Here is an 11,599-nt window from a genome sequence, read left to right as displayed (position 1 = left end):
TCACAGTAGTCTACACCACCGTTGGTCAAAAAGCCTGCCTGTCATGCCTGACTTGAGGTGGGCGTGTGCCCTTGTTCGCTCTCTAGCTTCTCCAATTGGTCGACTGCGCTATGCTTACGTCACGAGTCTGCCAGCTGATCGGTCAGAGAAGCCGGTTTGAAGAGATGAGTTGGACGCAGGGAGAGACCGGGGTGGGAGTCCCGAGGAGCAGCGAAGCAGCACGGGGTGTGACCGCTTGATAGGATACTCTGCTTTAGCCTCTCTCTCTTTTAACAAACAAACAAAAAATCGTGTACACCCGTTGACACCGCTCAGCGCTGACAGTGTAATCCGCGAAGAACTTGTGAGCTGTCGACCTCGTCGAAAGCTCTGGAATTGTCAGGAGAAATTCAGAGAGAGTTTAAGGTGTGGCTGTCAGGCGTCTGCGTTAGAGAACCTTGCAAAACCAAATGTTGGTCGTGGGAGCCTGGCCGTCCAGGGTTGGGCGCCCGCCCCTCCTTCTGGTCTTGCCACAAGCCGAGGCGTTTAAACGTGTTCGGTCATTTTCTTCAACATCTTACATAACCAAACGTCTTGCCCACCTTGAACGTTCCGCTTCCTGACGGCTTGAAACGCGCGTGGCAATCTAAATAAATAGCACACGAGGAGATGGCTTAATGCTTTTGAGTGCTCTTCTGGGCTTTTAACAAGACCTCTCGAATGTAACGGACGTGGCAACTTTACAGTAGAGAGCCAGCCGCCACAGGCCAACTGGGCGTGGGGTGGAACCGGCCCGAACAGTACGAACCGTCCTCTCATATCAGCTGCGCATATTAGAATCGTGTTGCCAAGTGGTGCAGTGGAACCGGTGGATTTACCTCAAAGTAAGTGTGAAAATCCCTTTTGAAAAGTTTTAAGCGAGATATAGCAATCCTCTGGCTGTCTTATGTTTTTTTTTTTTTTTTTTATTGCCATTTATGACTGGTGTGAATCTACCCTATAGTCAATGCGTCAGGGTCGTATAAATTCATCTGTAATATCTAATCGGGTCTAAATTATACTAGATCGACTGGGTGGAGGATGAAGCTAAAGCCTCAAGAGTTGCCTCTAAAGCAGTTGTCATCGGAGTGAAAGGTGACACGGTACATACAGCTCGATCATTATTTAGTGCACGGGAAGATTGGCCCTGTATAGTCTAATCAAGATAAGCTTTTAGTCAAGTAAAGCAGATTGAGTGAATTCTTTAAGGCCCCACCCTTTGCAGCTCAACATGGACATGAAGCGTTGCCCCTCCTCCACCTCCTCAGTCATTTATTTCCCCTTTCAAGCTTGTCTTTTGCTGTCCCCCCCCCCCCCCCCCCCCCCAACCCACCCACTCCCTTCTATGTCCAGGTGCCCACTGTACAGACACTTGTTAAAGACCATTTTGAATTTGCACCGCAAGACCAGGACTTACTTCCAGGAGTTTACAAGGTGATGGATGAAAGGTGAGATTTTGTTTGATTAACCAGTGGATGCTCTTTTAATTATTTTGAAAAATACAAGTCATCCTCATAATTTCTTTTTTTGTGTGTATCATGTGCATGGTATTGCCGATCAACCTGTTGCAGTTCTAGTTATGCAATGACCTCTGCCCTCCATTAGTGGCTGCAATTACATAATCCTATTGGTGGCGATCAGAGCCTCCCATGCCTGTGTCTGGTTTTTAAGGCAGACATATTAATGGGTTAACTTTCTGTTTAAGCGGTGGGTGTCATTTCCCACCTGCACCCAGCATGTCAGCCCTTAAATGGCTGTGACCTTGTCATCTATTAACCCCCAGAGGCCCATTATTTACAACCCTGCTTCATTTTTCAGTTTTCTTTTTCCGCCCTTCACTGATAAGTTTTCCATTCAACTCTTTTGCTTGCAGGGTCGAAGGTGCTCTTGCCATCCCCCGTCGCTAACTAACCCACCAATGGCCTGTCTCTGTAATGCACCACTTGTTGACTGTGAAAATATTTGACATGGCGCTGTTGCACAATTTGGATCTATGCATAGTATTGCGGCAGACATTCTTAAAGACTATTAGCGTTAATAATGTTCCAATCTCAGTATTTGCATTCTGTGTGGGAGGTTCAGTGTTGCACAAAGGGTTGGACTCAGGTTGCAATGACACATTTTTTGTGGGAGAGGGCTGCAAAATTGGAATTTCAGTGCAATGCGTTGCTTTGACAGATGCATGCATATAATCCTGGTTTCTCAGTGTTTTGTTATCTGCATGGCTGAATGAGATTAATACTGTCGTCCAGTAGTGACGTCCAGTGAGCCACTCCCTAGACACTCGCACGTTCACTCTCAAAGGGCATAAGAGATTGCAATTAGATGCTACTCAGTTCTATTAATTTAAATGGTGGATCCACCTTTCATAATCTGAATTACTTAAATAAGCATGAGAATTGCTCGCTCCGTGTATGTGTGTGTATTTGTCAGCAAATTTGAAAAGGATTTAGTCAGACCATTGGCCTCAACTCATCCAAATTGGCCACATTGAGATCTGGAATCGAATTTTTCAACGGTCAGCATCGCTGACATTTATCACATCCAATAAACATAAAAGTGTGTCATTTGCCGAATCACTCGTTCTGTTCCAAGTGGAATGACAAGCCCGTGGAATGATTGGGTGTACGTAAGAGTGATTTAAGGTGGACTGTTATCGACGTAGCAGAGGACCTGCGGTGGAAATGCGGTAGCTGCAGTGAGGTTGCATATTTGGCATGGCCACGCCCCGACAGCCCCATCAGATGATCAGAGATACTAGCTCGGATTTGCTTCAAACTGCTTTGGACTGTATTTCAAACCATGGACGAAAGATTCTGCTCATGGTAATTTGGGATTTCAATCCTGCATGCCGCACTGCAAAATGGAAGCCATTTGACCTCTTGTTGAGACATAAGCAAGTAAAGGTGTGTTAGAAAAATCCTCCACGCCCTGTAGCATGCCTTTTGTTTTTTATTTATTTTTTTTTGTTTTGTTTTTTATGCGGTTGTTCCATTATTAGTGACCTGGCCTAATAATTGCATGCAGGGTTCCTCTCCTACCATTCCAGCTGTCCCACAAATGTGACATAGGCTGAGACTGTTTCCGCTGCCGTCTTATCAGTGGAACATTCCATTACCCCATTCCGTCTCTGTGCGTTTTAAACAGAAAGGGAAGTATGTAATAATAGCGCATTAGCACTCCGAAAGGGGGCTCCTGTTTGCTTGCCCAATGAAAAGGTCAGTTTTTACTTGTCTACAAGCAATTTAATTGTTAGTGTTTTGTATGCATTTTTTATTGGCGGACACTAAAAATAAAATAAATTGTCAGTTTTGTACAACGTAATATACGTTGAAATGAATTACTATATTAGAGGTTTAGCCAAGCAAGAAATGATTCTTTGATAGTATCCCGCTTGAGAGACTGTGTCTTTTTGGACCAAGTGTTCATATTTTTGTTAGCGCCTATGGGTAATCTTGGGGTGTAGTTCGAGTTTGTTCTTTGAAAGCCGCAAAGATAAACTTTACCATTATGCTCTTTTGTGCTTCCAGAGATGAGTCTGCTCTTTGCCAGCTAACGCCTTCTTCAGCAGAATGCCCCCTCTGCAGTCAAATCCAGCCTGGCCTTTTGGGAGTCGGTGGGAATCGTCCCGAGACCGCGCTAGTTGAGTGAGCAGGAGCACATCTCCCATACAGCAATCGAACATCCATGCATGATGAGTCAAAGCTATATGGAGCTAATAATAAGTTACCACTCTTCAAACGATTAAGCAAATATGGTTGCCTTTGATTTACTGAATTAATGGCATCCAGGTTTTGGTTTTCACACTTTCTATGAGTGACCTAGATAACAAACAGAGGCTGTGTGTGTGTGTGCGTGTGTGTGTTGTGTTGTGCGTGTGTGCGCGCGCGCACTCACACACACGTGCAGACCCACGCCTTTTTAGATAGAGCTAAAAGCTTTAGGGCACGGAAATTTCTTCAGTAAGAGTACCCACCGTTTTCCAGTGATACAGTTAGAGACCTAAATGAAACAACATAGTTGGCTTAGTTCAGGACGTAACTTATGGCTCTTAATTTATGAGGCTTTAGTAAGATTTGATCTCCTGCCGGCATTGGATGAGCTATATAAAGATTATTTTAGACTGCAGCACACACCGCTTTAGGGTAGTGTGTGTGCAGAGCCAGCGGTGAGGAGCAGTGGGCCTCTCAGCAGACAGGCCGGAATGTGGACCATATGTAGCAGGCATCCCAAGAATGTAACTTGGCCTTGCTGAGCTAACCAACCTAAAGATACACAGAGCCAAGGGGGACAAGGAGGAGGTAAAAGATAATGTCAAGAGAAAGCGGTCAAAAGCACAAAAATAGATTACCTTCTTGTCGGGAGTGGTGAGACAAGAAGATGTAGTGAAGTAAAATGTTGAGAAAAGAAAAATTTAAAATGAGACTAGTGCTTAAAATCTTAAAATCACCCTCAAATGAGATGATTGTATATTTGTAATTGTCTATGCAAAGAGCACAGGCACGTAAGTGTCATCACACGCCATGACAAAATGATTAGTAGTTAATTCAAACCGCTTGTCCTCACTCCTTATTGTGCTTGTGTTCCCAGAGATGCCTTAATCGGTTAGTGACAGAAAATTAATGAGTTGTTTGTGAAGATCCATCTTGATCACCGGGTTGTATATTACTGAAGGTGGCCCGTTCATGACAAAATATAATCTGCTCCTAATGCTGCTTTTCCTTCTCAAAAATGTTGTGTACCTGCTTCTTCTTTATTGTAGACTTGCATGGCCATCGTTACACTTGTCGCCTTCGACATTAAGAAAGAGCAAAACACTTTTGTCGAGTTCATTGTCACCGTGATTCAAATCTTTTGTTTGAACTCCATATTGTAGTAATTTAGTATGTAATGAATAAATTGGCAAGAACGTTTCCCAGGTTCTTCTGGTAAGAGTGAAAACGACGGACCTGCAGGTTAGGCTTCTCGAACAACACCGTTAAAGAGGATTTATTCATTAAGGTTCAGCTGGTTGATGTTTGTGTGCTGTCCATTTGTCAATGTAAATGCAGTGGACGTGTGGGGATTGTATATCAGGCCGCGATGTTTTTTCAGCTCACTACCTCAGGGCCAATGTTGTTCTCATCTCCGTTAGCTTAGCATGCCGTGCTTGCAGGGCATCTGGATACAGCTGCATCCAGCACGACAGGAAACACATTCACACACAGACAATCACACGCACTCTAGCACGGTGCCCATTTTTTTTCTTTTCATCCAACATACCCGACGACTATACTCCTTCCACATGCATGCATAGTCTCAGTCTGCTGGAGTGTGATGAGACTGGCATAAAATGGCATCTGACCTCCTTTCAGCACTCCATTTCTTTTATTCGTAGCATTTATTCATCGAGGTAAAGTGTCATCAGCTTATCATTTCATCGAGGCGTGCGGTCCGTAATCCTTTTTAGTTAAATGAGAAATTCCGTTTGGAAACTCAATTAGTAAAATGAGGGGATTGAGTCGTTTTAGCACTCTTGTTGCATTTTTACACGCAGAAGGTAACGGTTTGGTTCCCGCATTCAGGCATCCGATTAAATCCATAAGGAACTGTTACTTTGGGAGTGAGTCGGTTGAGATCATGGCATATTTATGCATTACCATGAGCATCTGTGGCATCGGATCAGAACATGTATTTGCTAGTTAGGTCTTTGTGTGGGTCTGAATTCAGATGTATTTTACTGGAAATTCTCCAGACTGCACAGGGACAAACTTCCTCTCCTTCAATTTTTTTTTTTTTTCTTCCTATCGGTGTGCTTCTCAGGATATTGCATCTGAGTCATAGTTGCAACGCAGCCTTTGTCTGTTTTCGTTCTTATTGTATTTATGTGTGCCTTGCCTGCTATAGTTAATCAAAGCTAGATGTTCAAGCGATAGGGCATTTCCTTTTGAAGAGAAGGGTGACATGTTGCCGGCAAACGTCACAATTGGCTGTTGGCTAACCTCATGCAAATGTTTGAAATCGAACTTGCGTGACGATAGAAGCTTGGCGGAGAAGGATGAAACGGAGCAGATTTATCAAGCATGGGCAGCTCTTACTCCCTCGCACGGCTGACATTTCCTGTCTTTCAGCTAATAACTTGACTTCTGCATGGGGGGGTTATGTATACACACACACACACACACACACACACAAGAGGACGGACTCATGGCGACAAAAACATACATAAAATGAAACAATGAAGTCTTTGACACAGTTTTTCCTATTGGTAGGAAGGAAGCCTCACAAATCTTTATTCTTTCTGGTCACATCCCGTCTTCTACAGCTCATCTCGATGCCTTTTGAAGCGTTCTCTCTCACTTCTATATGAAACGTGTCCTTCACACGAGCTTACAGCAAACGCAGACACATTCATAAGCAGACGCCTCATCATGCCGCATCGCAGCTTTACCACCATGTTGTCGGCTTCACACTTCATCTCCTCGCCGAGCCGCAAACCAGCTCGCCCGCCTTGCCGTGCACGCACATACATAACATGCACTAGCTAAGACTGAAAAGGTCATTTCCGCTTTCCCACCTGCTGACATCCTGCCAGCTCACGTCACCTCTTCCTAGAGCGAATTCCATCCTGCACTTGAAGGAACTAAAAAATGAACAGCAATAAGAGTTTCCTACATTTCACAGGTTATATAAGTATGAAGTAGTTCAGGTTATGTTAGGAATGTAGTCATCTTTGTTGAAATGTGCTTCTTTTAGCGTCATGTGCCCAGCCCTCATTATACCTTTGCACCACATCACTTTTTTTTTTTTATGTTTGTCTTTTTACCTGTCTTGCAAAAAAACAAGGCATGGACTTTAACCTCTAGCATTTACCACTGATAAAAATGAACGTGTGCACGTTTGCGCACACATGCATCTTATTCCCTTTATTCCTGCTAATCCTGTTCTAGTCCCGAGTGGAAAAGCCAACATATTGATCCGATTTGTATGTGAATGCAATTAGTTGTGCCGAGGCCTCATGGGACTTGCCACTCAAAATTATTTGCACTCATTATACAGTACTATATAAAAAATGTTTTAGAAATTTTATTGCGCTGTGGTTTTGATGTAGTTTATGCTATTGAACCTCTAAGGTCCAACGTGTTTAGATTTGGCGAATTAAAAAATAACCGCTATTGGAAATAACGGAAATAAAACTAATCGGGTTCAGATCAGGGTCCAGGTGTTGCCCTTCTCAATGTTGTGCCACAGGATGCAAATTATAACTGAAATTGTGAAATTGTTTTGGCCATGTGCTTGTTGAACCATACAAAGGCGGAAATGCAGCATTAGAATCACAATAACATCTGGATACTGCATTTCGATGACAAAGTTCAGAGATCGCGTTTAAAAGGTTCGATACTGCTGTTTTGACTGCAATTAATGTGTAGTGGTTTTCTTAAAAACTCAAAAGACCACAGGAAACATTTTCATAGGTGGAGCTCCGAGATGGCATTTTTGGGGAATGATTCATAGCACTTCCCATTCTTTTCAGCCGTGTCATTCTGTGCAGAGGCGTCTTAGACACGCACTTACTGGCAACTTTAAGATGTGATCCTTCATTGAATGACCGACCGAGCAGATTTTCGTCATACTTGATCAGTGAGATTCGATAAAGAGAGTTGATTACGGCGTCAGACTTTCTTATCAGGCCAAATTAGATTACATTAGTTCCATAATGTGGTGATTCCATTTTTAAACACTCAAATGCTTTTGCATTCGGTTATATTTATACGAATACAAACTGCCTATAGTTGTCCTCGGAGTCACCAGCTCTGCGTAATCAATGACTCTTGGTACACTATGTCCTCCACCTCGGAACGGGTCCGTCTGCGTGTTTGTCTGCGTGCTTCACATATTGTGAGTGCTAAGAAATAACAGGGTTGGAAATGTCTTTAACAAGCAGCAGCTCTGTCACAACAAGCTGTTAAATATGCCCGAGGCATTACTTCTTCATTTCTGTACTAAATAGAAAAAAACTATGGCCTTTGGATTTTTGTTTGTGAACTTTATTTGTTTTCTTCTCAAATGTTAACACTGTTTGATGTAAAATACTCACATGGGGTTAGAGCTGCCGTGTTCTCTGTGACTGATATTGTGGCAAACTATAAGTCATGAATCATAAAAATAATTGCGCAATTATAATTTATCACATCATCAAGTTGAGTCTCATGGGGGAAAACTGTAATTTGTCTTTCTTACGTGTAAGAAAGAAAGTTTAGTTGATAATATAACAATATACTATAAAAAATCGTTAAACGGCTGTGCAAAGAAAGTGCATATTTTAATACACACAACGTGAGACATCCCAGCCGTCATTACGTTGACATTTAAGCATTTCTGATCTGTGAATTGGGGTCATCACTTTCCTTGTCCTTTTTGATATCAATTTTTCCTGGATAACAGAATATCCATTTTAATATAGCTACCCCAGAGGAACGTTGTCTCCTCAGGGTTAACAAAGGCGGAAGGACACAAGCCAGAAGATGCTTTTGGCTTCCAATATGTCACATGCATCATTTGGATTTTATAAGGTTGAACAGCTAACTTGGAGGCTTTTACCAAATGATACTTTAAAAAAAAGCCAAGACAAAAAAACAAAAACAAAGGGGAGACGTGAGTGTGTGTTGACTTGCAGTTTAGAGCGTTCTAGTGTTGCACATAGCAGCATGGGGTTCGTTGAGTTTTCAGAGGTTACTGGGTTCGCAGGGCTGTGTGCTAGTTTGCCTGAAGGCCCGTCCTTGAACTGAGAGAGAATATGCTGCCGGGGAAAGTCTTTTCACATCGAATGACTACGATTGTTGAAGCTTGGCCAGCTGACTGAAAGCCAGGCAAGACAAATCCGGGGCTTCTCTCAACTATTATACAGCGTGCATCACATAAAGGGATTCTTGTCTTTTATTTCTCAATTTAAAGCCGTAACTAGAGGCCAGACTAGCAAGTTTACAGATTGTCGTCCATGTTTTTCTTCAGGTTGCAATTTGAAAGAGTTGCTCATTGGCTGACCTACAGCAGTTCTTCACTGGCAAGCTTTATGTGCTCATGTACCAACTAAAGCTGCCAGCTGAAGAACTGTTGTGGTTGGCTCTTCCCTGCAATGAAGACCGCCAGGACCGGAGCGAGAGTACTGGCTAAACGGAGTCTCTCCCTCCATTTCTTACCACTGATCCTGCTCAGGGTTATGATTGAGCTGGAGTCGATCCGAGATGAATTGGGTACACAGAAAGGCAGAAAGAAGTCCACTGGAATGAAGTCCATTAGGTGTCACAGAAACTGTGTTTCTTCTGCAGCATGTTCATGTGCTGAGATGCATACCATGACACTTGCTGTTGCATGGAACAAAACATTGCTTCGAGACAGATTTGTGCAAATAGATTTAGAAAATAGAAAAAGTCGCTTTTCAAGTGCTCGTCATTGTGCTATAATGAAATGAGAATAAGAGAAATCATTTTAAAACGGTTCTATCAATAATATGATGTATGACTTGCACAACTGTATTAAACACCGATTGCTCTTCCGTAACTGCTTCCACCTTTTCAAAGGCCCCACTTCCATCTGAAATAAAACCGGTCCAAGTGTGATGCTGCCACCACCAAGCTTCACCGCAGGTATGATGATCGTTTGGTGATTAAATATGTCGCGTTTGTGTTAAATAGCGTATACTTTTTGGAATTTTGGCCAACAAGTTAAACCTTGGCTTTTTTTATCATAATAAAAACATTGCCCCAAAGCATGTGGGAAAATGTTATGGTGCAATAAAACCAAGGTTCAACTGATCTGGCAAATTCCAGCCTAGTATGTCTCTAGAAATTTGCAAATATTCAAAGTTAGATACTTTCTACTTGATTTATTTTGATTATCTGCTATTTTGTCATGCAACAAAACTTTAATTTTTAATAGAATAAACTTCCCCCTCAAAATGCTCAAATTCCATAGAGGATTTCTAGCTTGTTTTGATTGTACAAGTTGAAACGCGTAATTTTGTATTTCAGTCAGAAACCTATTGACGTTTGTCATTTGCCTTCTGCCACATCTTCGTCTTCACGGCCGTCCTGATGTTTTCCACGTCTTGGTAAGAGTTTCCCTTGATGACCTCCTTGAGCTTGGGAAAGAGGATAAAAATCCCACTGAGCTAGGTCGGCTAAATAGGGAGGTTGCTCCAGCACAGTGATTTTTTTTCTCGGCCAGGAAGTCTGATATGACTAGTCGTGCCTCAACTTTCACCTCTTTCTACTCACTGAATGAATCAAACTCTACAGGTGCTCTTTTTAGATGTACTGGTTGAAAAACTTTTCTGACATTTCATAGTTTTCTTAGCTTGTGAATGTTCATAATAGAGGAATTCAATATGCTGATCAACTAAAACGAAAATGTAATTTTCTAAATGTCAAGACTAGCCCAGACAGTTTATTTCTCGCCATGTGAATACCACGACATACCTTCCAACCAACAGCCGCCGATGTGCCGTCATCGGTATGCTTATGCATTTCCCCAGCTTTGTCATGAGAGACGCACAGCCATCCTCCCGTGTGTCTTCCAGACTAGCCCAACTATAAACACACAGACAAGAATCTTGTCTGTAACCCTTAGCTCTCATAAATGGAACTTCAAGAGAAAGGCCGATGTCCAGACCAGGATATGAGAGTGAGCATGTCTCTTTAAAGCTGCCAGCCAAAGTCCAACACAGGGAAGGAATGTTCCGGGGCCTTAACAAAACCAGATGCCCCAGCTTACGCTCCCTCGCACACATGGTCTGTGTTGTCTACTCTGCGCAGAATTCTTACTTGGAATCACAAATTAAATCAAGAACTGAGCAGAGTTTTTTTGTGGATTCCTTTCAGTGTCTTCTGATTCCTCTGGCCTAATCTCCTTATCTTGTCTGTTCCGCTTTACCTTTGCCCTTATGCTTGGAAAGCTTTTTCTCACCCTTCAACACTGTTACACCCACCCACACATACACACACACAGGAAACACCAAAATGGGATTATTGCACTCTCTCGTGTACATCCTCTTCTGGTAGCCCTGCCAGTATCTAGCATTAGCGCAATGCAACAGTGCATATAAAGGTTGGACCTTGACTTTGTGTTTCAGGTGTTTCACCTGCTTGAGCTGCTTGCCAAGGAGTCCTCCAGTGACTCCACATGATTGAGGACACCTGAATCAAATATATAAATAATACAATATCACAATAATACTATTTGACTATTTAATATGACAATCAATACTATTTGACTCAAATACTAGCTCATGAGGAGATATTTTTGTTTAACAAGAAACTTTCTGGTTCATCTAGCATTCAAGGTGTTCAGCATATAAAGCATTCAGACAGGGGCATTCCATTTGTTCCGTTCATTCCAATGGTTGTATTCTGAATAAAACGTAAAAATTATTATGGCCATTAGTGGACAAATGGCATTTTGCCATTTGAATTTTGGGGCACAGTGGAATAATTTCTTCCTTTATTCTATATCTGCATTTTAGACTAAACATAATAAATTCCTTCTTGGGCACATGGGCCACCCCTACAAAGTTTAATGGAAATAAGTTTTGTGTTTCCCCTAA

General features: G+C 42.4%; 2 long non-coding RNA genes across 3 annotated transcripts; one reads left to right on the top strand and one right to left on the bottom strand.

Annotated features, from left to right (window-relative positions):
* The first annotated feature begins 131 nt into the window (after window positions 1-131).
* LOC125972818 (uncharacterized) lies at window positions 132-4,931 on the top strand. Its single transcript, XR_007482927.2, has 3 exons — window positions 132-863; window positions 1,372-1,466; window positions 3,549-4,931. It is a non-coding gene; the product is annotated as an uncharacterized lncRNA (long non-coding RNA).
* A 3,728-nt stretch (window positions 4,932-8,659) lies between these two features.
* LOC125972819 (uncharacterized) lies at window positions 8,660-11,218 on the bottom strand. Of its 2 annotated transcripts, XR_007482928.2 has the most exons (3): window positions 10,669-11,201; window positions 10,476-10,586; window positions 8,660-10,138 (listed from the first exon to the last, which is right to left on the bottom strand). It is a non-coding gene; the product is annotated as an uncharacterized lncRNA (long non-coding RNA). The 2 variants fall into 2 exon arrangements; XR_011087115.1 differs by having other exon boundaries at window positions 10,476-11,218.
* Window positions 11,219-11,599: the final 381 nt, after the last annotated feature.

This window comes from Syngnathus scovelli, chromosome 7, assembly GCF_024217435.2.
Source record: "Syngnathus scovelli strain Florida chromosome 7, RoL_Ssco_1.2, whole genome shotgun sequence".
NCBI lineage: Eukaryota > Metazoa > Chordata > Actinopteri > Syngnathiformes > Syngnathidae > Syngnathus > Syngnathus scovelli.
Note: the sequence above shows the minus strand (reverse complement) of the source record. Positions and strands in the feature narration are given on the sequence as shown.